General features: G+C 39.0%; 1 protein-coding gene across 9 annotated transcripts in view; it reads right to left on the reverse strand.

Annotated features, from left to right (window-relative positions):
* SYT16 (synaptotagmin 16) overlaps nt 1–13,214 on the reverse strand; it is a 256,159-nt gene that overhangs the window by 44,036 nt on the left and 198,909 nt on the right. The window lies entirely within an intron of this gene.

A 13,214-nucleotide genomic window follows, 5' to 3' on the forward strand; every position in this document is an offset into this window, starting at 1 on the left:
ACCTGAAACTCCCCCTCCCGCAGGTGTTTACCTGGCTGGCTCCTCTCACCACGGAGGTCTCAGCTTGACTGTCACTTCAACCTAAACACTTCTCTGACCATCCTCCTACCTGAAGCAGCTCTGTTCCCAGTACCTACCACCTTTCTTTCTTTCTTTCTTTCTTCTCCCCCATAACTTCCATGAAAATAAAGACATCACCTGTTTTGTTAACTGATGTCTCTGTGGTATGTAAAGCAATGCCTGCTGCATAGTAAGTACTTAATAAACACTTGTTAAATGTTGAATAGATTGGTGAATGGCCAGTATTTTCTCCCAAAACCCTGAGCGCTCCTCCCCGCTCCCCAACAACACTCACACATGCTTTCCTGTGCCTGGAATATGCTTTTCCAGCCCCGTCTAGACTCGTCCAGAATCTAGCTCACCATTCAGGTCTCAGCATAGACATCATTTCCTCCAGAGAGTCCTTCCTTGACCCCTTAAATCAAGTTTAGGGATTTAAGGCTCCTTCCACATGCTGTGAAATCACTCCCTGTCCTGTCCTGTCAGTGCTCCCTCCAGCTCTGTGGCAGAATTACCTATTTAATTGCTGCCCATTCCACCTAACCTGTACACACCCTGAAGGTAAGGCGCACATCAGACTGCCCACCTTTGCATCCCTCCAGGCATTATCTCTGTGCCAGGCGCGTGGCAGGCTACTCTGTAAACATTTGCTGAGTGAGATTTGGAAACGATAAATAATGGGGAATTATTTTTTAAAGATTTACTCTTTCCATCCAAAAGTCACACAGTGGCTCCTGGGAAGGATATGGGTGTTAATTCACAGATGGGTCCTGAAGATCACTTCTGAATCAGAGGCTAAGAAGAAATTAAAAAGCAATACTTTAAGTGAGAGAAAATACTTTAAACACCAGCCTGGCCAAAACATTTATTCTCTGGCTTAAGAGTTGATTTTCCTGAGGCTCTTTGGAAATTAGTAATTATAACAGACTGAATGCTTTTCATGTGCCAGGCGCTGTCCTAAGCGCCTTACACATATCTCACACAAAACCCCTATTACTGTTCCCATTTTCCAAGTACGAAAATTGAGGCAGAGAAAAGTCTACAACTGGCTGAAGATCGTACTGCCAGGAAGGGGAGAATCAAGATTTGAATCAAGTCAGCCTGTCTCTAGAGACCACGTTTCTAAACACTCTGCCAGAGAATGGGAGAGAGATGGCAGAAAGAACTCTTATTCTCTGTGCTCACATTAGCTAGCTGAGTCTATGTGGCCAAGTCTCTTAACCTCTCTGACCCTGTTTCTTCATTTGTGGAAGAAATACCTTCACTTTTAATGTCTGGATAATTTCCCAGATCTTTTCTAGATCTAAATTCTCCGACTCCAAACGTTCTACCTGACAGGCACCAACATTCAATCTGTTTCTCTCTTTTATGGAGCAGCTGATCCCTGAACATAAGAGCATAATCTTGTTTTCAGCTCACTCAATTCTACTGTTGGCTGTGACCAGCCCCATGGTAGGACCTGAAAAGCTAAGTGTTAGAAAAGATTCCATTGCTGTCTCAACAGAATGCCATTACAATGGACAGTCTCCTCACGTCTCAACGTGCTGGGCATAGTGCTCTGGCATCGGATGGACCATCACATATGGAAGATACCCAGAGACGAACGGGACCAAAACTAAACTCTCTCCACCTTTAGAGTATAGGACCAGCTAAGCACCTGGGAGATACATGCATTGTGAAGTGGCTGGATTAGACATCCATTGGCACTTTTTCCAACTCTGATATTCCATTCCATTTGTATTACTAGGCCAGTTTTTAAAAATGTAAATAGTCAAAAGTCCTCAATTTTAAATTAAGTGAGTTAGTCCATGGGTATTTCCTCATGTATAAAATCAGGAACTAGAATTCACTCATTTACCAGCATGTAGTCCTTGATTTTTTTTCAGTGAGTCACTGATCAGCCACAGAGCACATATTCTCCTCACTCGATATAAGAATCATAACAGTGATTATAATGCTTCCCATTTACTAAACATATACTATATGCCAGGCACCTTCTGGGTACTTCGCATATATTATCCCATTTAATCATCACAGCAACACCATGAAGTAGGGATGATTATTATTCTTCCCATTTTAGAGACAGGAAACAGAGGCGTAGAGAGGTTAAGTGACTTGCCCTAGGCAACAAAGTTAGCAAAGTAACAAAGCTGGGACTTGAACACAGAATCTCTGTTCTTAGTCACTGCACATATCATCAAACATCATTGCATCAGGACACGAGAGCCATATCTGGCTTACTTTTCAGAGTGAGGTGAGAGAGGGTTCTACCATTTCCACCCTGAAATCTGCCAAGAGGTTGCTTCCTTTGTGAGAAGAAAAGAGCAGTGGGAAGAAGAGTCAGTCCATGTGAGAGTGAACACACTCAGGCTGCAGTATAACTGGCCCATTGCTCCTCGTGGGATTATAAATGCAACTGCACATGTTATGCTAAACCTGAGTCCCCAAAGATCTCAGGGAATTCTCTGTTTAAAAAGGAAACCTACCATCTCTCCTAGAAACCACTGAGCAGCAACAGAAATCAATAGTGGTGCTATTATAACAATAAAAACAATCCCATATAAAGCACTTATCATGTTCCAGGCACTGTTCTAGAATCTTACATATGATAACTTACTTACTCCTTACAATAACCCAGTGAAGTCAATACTTTATTATCCCCATTCTGTGGATGGGAAAACTGAGGCACCATGAGGTTAGTAATTTGCCACAGTCATAACAGTTAATAAATAGTGGAACCAAGATTCAAACCCAGGTGGTCTTGCTCCAAAGTCAATATTATTAATGACTACATTATGCTCCCTGTACCATCTGCTTCTTCAAGGAAGAAAATCCAGGTTAAAATCTATACAACTGCGTTTGGTCACTAAGACGATAAAATCACATAAGTTGGGCTAGAAAGGATTTCCATGAGCATCTATCCGTTCCCTCATTTTCACGAAAAGAAACCAAAGCCCAAAGAGGCAAACTGATTTGCCCATGGTTATACCAAGCCAGGACCAAACGGAGGTCTCCAGGTTTCCAGGTCAATGGTTTTGCCACATTATTTTCCAAGCGCTCTCACTGGTCGGTTATTTTCTCAAATTTAAATTCTGACTCCTACCTTTTTGAAAGATCCCAGATGCTACTTGCCTTGTAAGAGTCTGTGTCAACAACTAAATAGCTGATCTGCATTTCATTCAACATAAATCTTTGAAAATCACAAAGTCTCATCTAAGTTGTAGCACTTATTTCAGACATAAGATAGTACTTTCTGAAACACTGTATAAATACCAAGTTCAAACCCCTTTCAAGATATGCATTTGGGAAAGAGCATGATGGAAATTTGTAATAAAATCTTCACCTCTGGGCTTCCCTGGTGGCCCAGTGGTTGAGAGTCCGCCTGCTGATGCAGGGGACACGGGTTCGTGCCCCCGTTCAGGAAGATCCCACATGCCGCGGAGCGGCTGGGCCCGTGAGCCATGGCCACTAAGCCTGCACGTACGGAGCCTGTGCTCCGCAACGGGAGAGGCCGCAACAGTGAGAGGCCCATGTACCCGAAAAAACAAAACAAAACAAAACAAAACACTTAATCTCTTTATCTAATTATCTTGCTAAAACAACAGAGAAAAAGTTGCACAAACGTCATGGATGTGAATACATCTTGAAGTTGAGATTGTGCATTTCACTCAATCACAGAATGCAGGAGATCTTAGACACCCCCTCAGTAGCTACCACCGAAGAGAAGTCAGATGCTCTGCAATCTTTCTGATGCATAGCCATCCAGCTCCATCCCTCTGTTCACACACTACTGAGTTGCCACTGTGGGCTTCTTGCACTGGCAGGAAGTTCATGACTTTGACAGAAAAAGAGAGTTATCTGTAGACCTATCAGTATCAAGTCTCTGCAGCAGTGCCATCGGAACATGCCTCCCTCTGATTTTTAGTGAATTTTTTTTTCTGGTAAACAGGGGCAGAGGAAATGCCATCTTCATCTTCCACAATTAAGAGACAGGAAGGCGGGACCCCAGTGCCACAGAAACTGCCTGTCAGTCTAACATCAGTGAAGGCTAGGGTGGTTAAGAGTGCAGAATCTGGAGTCAAGCTACCTCAGTTTGAATCTGGGATCTTCCATTCGCTGGTCTGAGATCTAAGCAAGTTCCTTAATCTTTCTGAACTTCAGGGTCCTTATTTTGCTATTCCTTATTTCTTAAAGTTGTTGAGAGGACTAAATGGGATAAACCATGTAAAGGTACTTAGTATATGCCTGACATATGATAGGCTAAATATGTTAACGATTGTTATTATGCCTCATCATGGCAGTGCCCTATGTGGAAACCCTTCTAGGAAGCCTCGCATTTACATGCAAAGGGAAGAATGCCTGTTCTCGCAGGGTCTGACTTGCAAACTCATCATTAGAGCTGCTGTAGGGAAAGGATGAAAGAAACAAGGGCTGGAATAGGAGAAAATTAAGCTGAAAATGTGGGTTGTATCACCTTCCTTCCCTCACTCTACTTTTTTCCAAGCCTAGAGGTGGAGCACTCTGTGAGAGTTGGCAATGCTGTCTGGATGTGGGCAGTGCTCAACACCTGCTCATTTTGTTGCTTCTTTTAAGGCAACAAAACCACCAACTGGTGATGCAAAGAGAGGATTTCTTAAGCCTGACTGCTGCTATTTTACAGATGGAGAAAGACTTTATACACACTCAGTGAAGATCCAAGCTTATTAATTCCTTCCCACCCACACAGGAGCAATCAGGTGCAGGGAAGTACTGCTCATATCTTATAGATGGGTTGTAGAGACAGGCGGGGGTGGGCTGTGCTCGGTGGTACGGTACCTGGGTGCCACTTTTAGCTACAATTGCAGGAATCCCTAATATACCAGATTTCTCAAATACCCACGGCAAATGTCTGCCTAGGGTGGTTGGATAAGGATAGAAATAAGAACAAGAAGTTGGTTAGGGTGAGATAGGGAGGGTGGGAGGGAGAAGCAAGAGGGAGGAGATATGGGGAGATATGTATATGTATAGCTGATTCACTTTGTTATACGGCAGGAACTAACACACCATTGTAAAGCAATAAAGATGTTAAAAAAAAAAAAAGTTGGTTAAAGTGAAAAAGCAGAAGGGAGCGTCAAAGGTTGACAACTGCCCCTGTTAGATCCTAAAAAAAAATGGTCACATTTTTAGATGCATAATCCAACCATTCTTGGACTCAGGCAGGATGGGAAAAGATTTTTATAAATCATCAGCCTTGATTTTTTTCAGACTATGCTTTGTGGAGGTCTGGGTTTCCACAAAGGAGCTTCAATGCCACCCACAGTAAAAGTGGAGATGTGGGTAGTTGCACTGAGCAGGTTGAGCTATACACCCTGTACAATCAGGGCTGTTTTGCTTTAAGACAGTTTATATTTTTATAAGATTCTGTTGGGAAAAAAATAAGAGTCCTGACTTTTTTTTTAAGTTTGAAAAACATTGATATAGCCCAACTCTCTCATTCTACAGAATAGAGACTAAGGCTGAGACTACTTAAGGCACATAACTATATGTCAAGTAGCTAGTTAGTGGCAGAGGAAGGATTACAATCTGGTTCTCCGATGCACACTTGTTTTGTCACCCTACACCTTGTATGAGATGTTTTGACAACTTTATTTCATATATGAACAAAGAGACAGCACTTGTAATACTTAAATATGAGTTAGTCAGACAGAAAATATTTTACTAAAATTAGTAACATAAAGATCACTACACTAGGGAAAAGTAAGTTACAATATTGAGGATTCCAGTTATGATAACAGCAGAGTAAGAGACTTGAACTAACTTAATAACACTTATGAATTCATGAAAAAAATTTAAACCAACTATTTGAAGGCATAGGGAGTGAGCAGGAGCAGGCAGAAACTGGAGGGGATCGATTTTTTTTTTTTTTTTTGCGGTACGTGGGCCTCTCACTGCCGTGGCCTCTCCCGTTGCGGAGCACAGGCTCCGGACGTGCAGGCTCAGCGGCCATGGCTCACGGGCCAAGCCTCTCCGCGGCATGTGGGACCTTCCCGGACCGGGGCACAAACCCGCGTCCCCTGCATCGGCAGGCGGACTCTCAACCACTGCGCCACCAGGGAAGCCCCGAGTATTTTTAAAGAAGGAAATTTCACCGGATGAGATCCATGGTTAAACTACTTTTCTGCTGAAAGTATTCCTAAGTCTATGAGGCACAGGGCATCAAGGACTCAGGCAGAAATCACAAGCATTATTGACTCGAGGTGTCAGAGGACAGAATTCAAGGCAATCCAGAGAAGCTGGAAATGGAGAAGGAAACCCCAGAAAAGAGGAAACCACAGAGAGGGAGCCCCAAAGTCTGCATATGAACTTAGCTCAAACACTTGGCTAAAACCTGAACTATGAAAGCATGGGGGAAGAGTCCAAGAAACCTAGAAAAAGTAACAGCTAGTGGGCTAAAAATTTGATTAGACATTTTGGTTTAAGCCTACCTCAGTAGGGACTGAGTTAGGAGATTGAATCTGGCCAAGGTAGAGGGGCTTGGAAGACACCCCAGGTTTTCCATTAAAACTTTAGAAGGGTCAACATTAGAAATAAGACTAAAACTGAAATATGCCCAGCATAACAAGCTATAAAACCAATATAGTCAAAGGAATCAACTAGTAATTTCACTGTGGGCTAAAACAAAAAGCAATATTCTTTATAAGAAAATGAAAGAATCTATTACCTCTACAACATTTCATCCATAATGTCCAGTGCACAGTCAAAAGTCACTAGACATACAAAGTAACAAGAAAAATGTGAATCATCAAGGAAAAAAAGCATTCAATTGAAACTAGCCCCACGATGACTCAGATGTTGGATGCAAAAGACAACATCTTTGAAGTACCTATTATAAATAAGTTCAAATAATCAAAGGAAAAGGTGATTGTAATGAATATAAATAAGGATAATTTCAGTAGAGAAATGAAAATAATATTTAAAAAACTAAATAAACTTAGAATTGAAAATAAAATCTTCGAAGTTAAAAAATTCAGCCAATTGGTTTTGTAGCAGATTGGAGATGGCCATGAACTTTGAAGGAGCTCAGTAAAAAGTAATCAATCTGAAGAACATACAACCTTTGGAAAGAAAATAAACAAAACCTCAGTGAACAAGGATAACACATCAAGTTGTCTGAAATATGTGTAACTGGAGTCCAAGGAGGAAAGAACAAAACAAAAGGACTCTCCCCCATGCTTTCATAGTTCAGGTTTTAGCCAAGTGTTTGAGCTAAGTTCATGTGGAAGAAAAATATTTGAAAAACAATGGCTGAGAATCTCCCAAATTTGGTGAAAAATCAGCATACAGATTCAAACATTTTAGTAATCTAGTTCAAAAGTTCTACAACTAGGCACATCACCATCAGCTAGCTAGAAATCAAAGATTAAACAAAATACCCGAAAGTAAGAAGAGAAGGAAAAATGCATTGCATACAGGAAAATAATAATACAAAGAAAACTGTCTTCTCTCAGAGACATTGGAAGCCAGAACACAATAGAATGACATGTTTAAGTACTGAAAGAAAAAAAAAAAACTGTCAACGCTGAATTCTATATCCAGAGAAATCATCCTTCAGAAAGGAATATAAAATAACCACAATTTTATATAAATGCAAAGAGAACTCATCAGACCTGCATTTCAAGAAATGTTAAAGGAAGTTCTTCAAATGAAAGGGAACTGGCAACAAACTGAATCTCAGATCTAAGGGAAGGAATGAAAAGCAATAATAGCAAAGGTAAATATGTGAGTAAATACAAAAAATATTTGATGTTTTCTTCTTTTACTTCTTCTGAAAGATAACTGAAGAAAGTATCTATATACTATTGCATGGGGGCAGGGGATGGATAAAGTGTGGAAAAGTAGAACATGAGATACGAATAACACAAAGGAGAGGGGAAGTAAGTGATTTATACTGTTGCAAAGTGGTGTTAATGCTGTGACATAAAGCAAAGAGTAAATCTGAAGTGGTACAATACTAACTCAAAGCGGACTATGATTAAACTAAGGATGTATATGTAATTCCTAGAACAGCCATGAAGAAAGAAAATCCAAATATGTATAGCTAAAAATTTAATAGAGGAATTTAAATTGAATAGTAAAATAATAGGTGATTAACACAAAAGTAAAGCAGTAAGAGCAACAGAAGATGAAAATCAGAGGCAACAAATATCAACAGAAAACAGCAAAATGACATACTTAAACCCAATAATTTCCATACATTAAATGCAAATGAAATATCACATTTGAAAGTAAAGATTGTCAGACTGAATAAACAAGCAAGACCCAATTATGTGATGACCATAAGAGACACACTTTAAATATAAATACACAGACAGGTTAAAAGTAAAAGGATTAAAAAGATAAGTTATGCAAACTGTAAGCACAAAGAAGCTGATGCAGTTGTATTAATACCAAAGTAGACTTCAAGACAAGAGTTTTACCAGAGATGAAAGATATTTTATAATGATAAAGTGATCAACTCATCAAGACATAAAAATTATAAGTGTGTATGAACCTATTAGCAGGGCTTCAAAATACGTGATGGAAAAACTAATGGAACTTAAAGGAGAAACAGAAAAATTCAAAGTAAAGCTGAAGATTTTAACACCCTCTTCTCTGCAGTTAGTGGATAGAGCAACTAAGAAAAAAATCAGTAAGTATATAGATTTACATTATAACTCAACATATAGTTCACTGTGATAATGTGGACTTGAAAAGAAAGAGCATTCTGCAGTTTTGGGGTACAGAGTTCTATGAATGTCAAATAATACCAATACCTACATAACTCTTACAGAAAGTAGAGGAAGAGAGAACATTTCTCAACTCATTTTATGAGGCCAGCATAATCCTAATAAAAACACCTGACAATGACATCACAAAAATAGAAAATTTTACACCTATATCCCATATATCATAGTTACAAAAAATCCTTAGCAAAACATTAACAAATGAAATCCAGTAATGTATTAAAAGGATCATACATTATGGCCACATAAGGTTTATCCTAGAAATGCAAAGTTGGTTTAAAATACTAAAATCAATTGATATAATTCATCAAATTAACACAATAAAAAAACCCAATCATTTCAACAGGCACACAAAAAGTAACAATATCCAACATCAATTTCTGATTAAAATAAAACAAAAAAATCTCAGCTTACTAGGGATATTCAACAATCTGAAAAGAGGGAGAATCTACTAAAACTCTATAGCTAACATCAATGATGAGACTACTTAATGAATTTAGTAAAGTCATTATATAAAAATCAATTACACTTCTATATTCTGATGACAAATGGAAATTTTTTAAAATTTTAATTCTGTTCTCAAAAGATGAAAATACATTAATACTTAAGAGTTAGTTTAACAAGAGGCATTCAAACCTACCACACTAAAAGCAGTATTTCTGAGAAAAAATAGAGAAGTCTCAGTATTGTTAAGATATTAATTTCCCCAAATTAGTCTATTGTTTTAATGCAATCTAAATCAATATCCAAGCAGATATTTTGTAAAATTTGACAATCAGACTCCAAAATGTATAAGGAAATAAAGGACTTATAGTATTCAAAACAGGGACTTCCCTGGTGGTGCAGTGGTTGGGAATCTGACTGCCAATGCAGGGGACGTGGGTTCAAGCCCTCTTCTGGGAGGATCCCACGTGCTGTGCAGCTAAGCCTGCACACCAAAACTGCTGGGCCTGCGCTCCGGAGCCTGTGAGCCACAACTACTGGAGCCCATGCTCTGCAACAAGAGAAGCCACCACAATGAGAAGCCTGCGCATCGTGGCGAGGAGTGGCCCCCACTCATTGCAACTAGAAGGAGCCCACGTGCAGCAATGAAGACCCAACGCAGCCAAAAATAAACAAACAAATAAATAAATAAATAAATTTTTAAAAAAGAATATTCAAAATAATTTTTAAAAAGAACAAAGTGGGAGTACCAACCTACCTGCTCTAAAGACTTATGATACAGGTACGCTAATCAGGACAATTTGCTATTGGCAAAAAGGTAAACTAATAAATCAGTAGAATAGAAGTGAGTCCAGAAATAGCACCACATAAATATGGTCCATTTTTTATACAAAAGTGGCAAAGCAATTCAAAATTGCTTCTGCAATTAAATTAAAATCTTTTAAAAAAGGAAATTAAAATCTTTTAAGAAAGGAAAATCTTTTAAAAAAGGAAATTAAAATCTTTTAAAAAAGGATGCTTGAGCAAAATTGATATTAATATGGAACATCAACCCTTACCTTATGTGTGTGGGTGTAAAAATTAATCATAGATCAAATTGTAAAACTTTATAAAACTCCTGGGGAAAAAACATAGGAGAAATTTTTGCAACCTTAAGATATATAAGAGCATGAACCATAAAAGAAAAAAAGCTGCTGAATTAAACATCAAAATTTAAAACTTTTCCTCATTGAAGATATTAAGAAATGAAAAGGCAAGACATAGACTGAGGGCAAGTTTTTACACACATGTCAGATAAAAGACTTGTATCCAGGCACCAGGAACTCTGTTCTGAAGTGCCTGGTGCCAGGCCTCTGCACTCAGTACCCTTGAGCAAGTAACACTAGACTAAGCACAAAGGAAAAGAAAAAGGCCTCAGCAGGTGATGAGAAAGGCATGAGAACAGGCTGGAAGGAGAAAGAGGCACCGAGAGGCCCAAGCTGAAAGAAATAAAGACTTCCAGTACATAACCCTGACAGTAAAGAGTGAAGGAAAAGGGAAGTCTGAGAACTGCAATGCGTACCACTTGAACAAAGGGAAGTTGGGTTGTGATAATATAATTCTGGATTCCACAGAATGTTGTGGCTCAGAGAGGCAAGAGATAAAAGACAGAGAAACAATATAATGCCATTGGGCTGATAGGGTCTTGGTGCTCCGGCCAGGTGTCAGGCCTGTGCCTCTGAGGTGGGAGAGCCAAGTTCAAGACATTGGTCCACCAGAGACCTCCCAGCTCCATGTAATATCAAATGGCAAAAGCTCTCCCAGAGATCTCCATCTCAATGCTAAGACCCAGCTCCCCTCAAAAACCAGCAAGCTACAGTGCTGGACACCCTATGCCAAACAACTAGCAAGACAGGAACACAACCCCACCCATTAGCAGAGAGGCTGCCTAAAATCATAATAAGGTCACAGAACCCCAAAACACACCACTGGACATGGTCCTGCCCACCAGAAAGACAAGATCCAGCCTCAACCATCAGAACACAGGTACTACTTCCCTCCACCAGGAAGCCTACACAACCCACTGGACCAACCTTAGCCACTAGGGGCAGACACCAAAAACAATGGGAACTACGAACCTGCAGCCTGCAAAAAGGAGACCCAATACACAGTAAGTTAAGCAAAATGAGACGATAGAGAAACACATAGCAGATGAAAGAGCAACGTAAAAACCCACCAGACCAAACAAATGAAGAGGAAATAGGTAGTCTACCTGAAAAAGAATTCAGAGTAATGATAGGAAAGATGATCCAAAATCTTAGAAATACAATGGAGAAAATACTAGAAATGTTTAACAAGGACCTAGAAGAACTAAAGAGCAAACAAACATTGATGAACAACACAATAAATGAAATAAAAAATTCTCTAGAAGGAATCAATAGCAGAATAACTGAGGCAGAAGAATGGATAAGTGACCTGGAAGATAAAATAGTGGAAATAACTACCGCAGAGCAGAAGAAAGAAAAAAGAATGAAAAGAATTGAGTACAGTCTTAGAGACCTCTGGGACAACATTAAATGCAACAACATTCAAATTATAGGGGTCCCAGAAGAAGAAGAGAAAAAGAAAGGGACTGAGAAAATATTTGAAGAGATTATAGTTGAAAACTTCCCTAATATGGGAAAGGAAATAGTCAATCAAGTCCAGGAAGTGCAGAGAGTCCCATACAGGATAAGTCCAAGGAGACACATGCCAGGACACATATTAATCAAACTATCAAAAATTAAATACAAAGAAAAAATATTAAAAGCAGTAAGGGAAAAACAACAAATAACATACAAGGGAATCCCCATAAGGTTAAGAGCAGATCTTTCAGCAGAAACTCTGCAAGCCAGAAGGGAGTGGCAAGACATATTTAAAGTGATGAAAGGGAAAAACCTACAACCAAGATTACCATACACAGCAAGGATCTCATTCAGATTCGATGGAGAAATTAAAACCTTTACAGACAAGCAAAAGCTAAGAGAATTCAGCACCACCAAACCAGCTTTACAACAAATGCTAAAGGACCTTCTCTAGGCAGGAAACACAAGAGAAGGAAAAGACCTATAATAACAAAACCAAAACAATTATGAAAATGGTAACAGGAACATACCTATCGATAATTACCTTATACATAAATGGATTAAATGCTCCAACCAAAAGACATAGACTGGCTGAATGGATACAAAAACAAGACCTGTATATATGCTAGCTACAAGAGACCCACTTCAGACCTAGGAACACATACACATTGAAAGTGAGGGGAGGGAAAAAGATATTCCATGCAAATGGAAACCAAAAGAAAGCTGGAGTAGCAATTCTCATATCAGACAAAGTAGACTTTAAAATAAAGACTATTACAAGAGACAAAGAAGGACACTACATAATGATCAAGGGATCAATCCAAGAAAAAGATATAACAATTGTAAATATTTATACACCCAACATAGGAGCACCTCAATTCATAAGGCAAATGCTAACAGCCATAAAAGGGGAAATCAACAGTAACACAACCATAGTAGGGGACTTTAACACCCCACTTTCACCAATGGACAGATCACCCAAAATGAAAATAAATAAGGAAACACAAGCTTTAAATGATACATTAAACAAGATGGACTTAATTGATATTTATAGGACATTCTATCCAAAAACAAAGGCATACACTTTCTTCTCAAGTGCTCATGGAACATCCTCCATATCTTGGCCTGGTAAATTTAAGAAAACCGAAGTCATACCAAGTATCTTTTCCAACCACAATGCTCTGAGACTAGATATCAATTACAGGAAAAAATCTGTAAAAAATACAAACACATGGAGGCTAAATAATACACCACTTAATAACCAAGAGATCACTGAAGAAATCAAAGAGGAAATCAAAAAATACCTAGAAACAAATGACAATGAAAACATCACGACCCAAAACCT

This window comes from Stenella coeruleoalba (genome assembly GCF_951394435.1).
Source record: "Stenella coeruleoalba genome assembly, chromosome: 2".
Classification (NCBI taxonomy): Eukaryota; Metazoa; Chordata; class Mammalia; order Artiodactyla; family Delphinidae; genus Stenella; species Stenella coeruleoalba.